Genomic DNA, 2,633 nt, shown 5'->3' with positions numbered 1-2,633 from the left:
AACGGTAAAATTAATTTAAACGTTAACATCATATCAAAAGAAAAAAAATTCGGACGAGTTATCGAACGAGTTGTTATAAAAAAAAAAAAAAAAAAAAAAAAAAAAAAAAAAAAAAAAAAAAAAGAAAGAAAAAGGAAAGAAAAAGAGGAAGCATAAACAAAAAGAAATATCGATTGAAATTTCTTGAATAAGTATAATCAGACGCCATATGGGAAAACATTCTGATGAATACTCTTTAGTCCTACTTCGTAAAAGAATCTATAGTGTGTACGTATATTCGATGACATCGTCGTCCTGTAGAAAGTCTCCACGAGCGAGTACACACACACACACACACATACACACACACACACGACACATATATACACAAAGTCTCAGTGGACGCCCACACGCAAATTATTCGCCAATGCTTTCGCTGTGAAAAATGGCGGGCATTTTGAATGAATAAAATCAGATTGGCCTTGAGATACCAAAAGCACACTTTGAAAGGATTATACATACGTATAAACCATTGTTCGTTAATAAATAAATCTATCAGGAGTAAGAAGGAATGAATGAATAAATAAGTAAATGATAAAAAGGTCAGAGTATATAAGTCGTGAAGTAATCGTATAGATAATATCCGGTTTGTGGTATTTAACTATGAAAGTTCAAAGTTCAATACTAGCTAAAAATGAAAGGAGAAAGAAAAAGAGAGAGAGAGAGAGAGAGAGAGAAAGAGAGAGAGAGAGAGAGTGCGTATATATACATGTGCTGTTTGATCCACGCATCGAAATCTTCGAGAATTGAACGATGATTTCTATTGCAACCCTTTGTTTTTCTTTTTTCCTTTTTTTTCTCTCTCTTTCTCTTTCTCTTTCCTCTTTCTTTTTTTTTTTTTTAATAGAACATGTCGAGATATATAATACAAAATAAATACAATTAATATAATATATTACTTACGTTAAACGTTCGTCAAACATATAATGTATATATAAATATACATATATTATTGTTTTCTCTCTTGCATTCATAGATCCTTTTCGAAGTAGAATATTAAAATCCACGATTACACGATAAGCACACACAAGACACTGGTACACAAATGTAAAAAGTAAATTAATCGATCGATAGATCGTTAAATGATTAATGACGTTGATCCATCGAATGGAGAAGAGATTTTTAACGAATGAACACAACAACGAAATCGAAAGAGAGAGGGGAAAAAAAACAGAGAGTAAGAGAAAGAGAGAGTAAGAGAGTAAGAGAGAGAGAGAGAGAGAGAAAGAGAGAAAAAAGAGAGAGAAAGAAAGAAAATCGCGGGAGAGAACACTCGAAACACCTGCTTCGATATCGACTTACTGAGCTCGACTGTCGATCGTAAAGAGCAAACCTAATGGCACAAGTTCTCCGATTCGATCCCCACCTCGGAAAGTCAGCTCGACCGCAACACCTCTCTCCTCAAGTTTTTCTACCCCTCACCCCCGAAGAGCGCACCTGCCTCCTACCACCGACCGCCATTCTTCTCTTTTTCTCTCTCTTTCTCTCTTTCACTCTTACTCACTCTTCGTCTCTATCTCTCTCTCTCTCTCTCTCTCTCTCTCTCTCTCTCTTTCTTCCTCCCTTTCTCTCGTTTTCGTCTAATCACCCCCACCATAACGCTCTCGACCTGACGTTTACCTGTTGCCAGCCTGCGCGCGCATCTTCGCGGTTTTCTACGTTCCTTCGACGTACTACGAATGTCACGTTACATACTCTTTACGTATTATATCAATTTTAATATTATTATATCCCTTGACATTTATTCACCTTCATAAAACGCGAATCATAACGATAGAAATTATAGGTGACGTTTCTTTTTTATTTTTATATTTACATTTATATTTTGAAATGAAAGTTGTTATTACGTTTGTTGACGATTAGGACGACGAAAGAAAAGTTTTGTCAGGTAAAAAGAAAAAAAGAAAAAAACAAATATATATATATATATATATATGTGTGTGTGTGTGTGTGTGTGTGTATGGATACGTGACATCTATAATAACTTATACGATAAATTTGTTAGGTGTTAAAAGTTTGGGATATTTTTTAAGAATAGGTATTATTATTTTGTAGGAAAAAAGAGAAAAAGAAAAAAGAAAAGAATATGAGATAATTCACTTACCGGATGATCGAATAATGGCTGTCTTGATTGATAATACTTGAAAATGAATGAGATGGATAAAATAATGAATGGTAAAAAATATTTCTTCCTCTTTCTCTCTCCCTCTCTCTCCCTCTCTCTCGTTCATCATCCAATTTCTCTCTCTCTGTGATCTGATTTTGACGATATACATATTTATTGCGTATTAAATGTTCATACAAAGATATAACAATGATTTTCGCGTTATCGCGGCGCTACAGGTGCTTACGTTATTGCGGGTTAATATCGTGGCTTCGAAGGAAACGAACGAGTTTTTTTTTTTATTGCCTGCGCGAAAAAGTATTAGGATATGTCGCAAAGTTTTATTTCGCGTCTGATTTCGTCGTCATTCGTCGTTTAACTACGAGACGATATAAATAAAAAAAAAAAAAAAAAAAAAAAAAAAAAAAAGAAAAAGGAAAGAAGAAGAAAAAAAAAAAGAGAAAAAAAAAGCAGCAAGAAATTCTTACAT

The 2,633-nt window shown here is 33.8% G+C and overlaps 1 protein-coding gene across 2 annotated transcripts in view; it reads right to left on the bottom strand.

Moving 5' to 3' along the window:
* Nucleotides 1–1,489, bottom strand: part of LOC124956556 (protein grindelwald) — a 19,888-nt gene extending 18,399 nt beyond the window's left edge. Inside the window, exon 1 of one of the 2 annotated variants that reach the window (XM_047512519.1) lies at nucleotides 943–1,489. The gene's annotated coding sequence lies outside the window, so the exon portion shown is untranslated. The remainder of the gene's footprint in view (nucleotides 1–942) is intronic. The other variant, XM_047512518.1, reaches the window with a different exon arrangement.
* Between the last annotated feature and the right edge of the window lie 1,144 nt (nucleotides 1,490–2,633).

The sequence above is a fragment of the Vespa velutina genome, chromosome 22 (assembly GCF_912470025.1).
Source record: "Vespa velutina chromosome 22, iVesVel2.1, whole genome shotgun sequence".
Lineage (NCBI taxonomy): Eukaryota > Metazoa > Arthropoda > Insecta > Hymenoptera > Vespidae > Vespa > Vespa velutina.
This window is presented reverse-complemented; position numbering and strand designations above follow the sequence as displayed.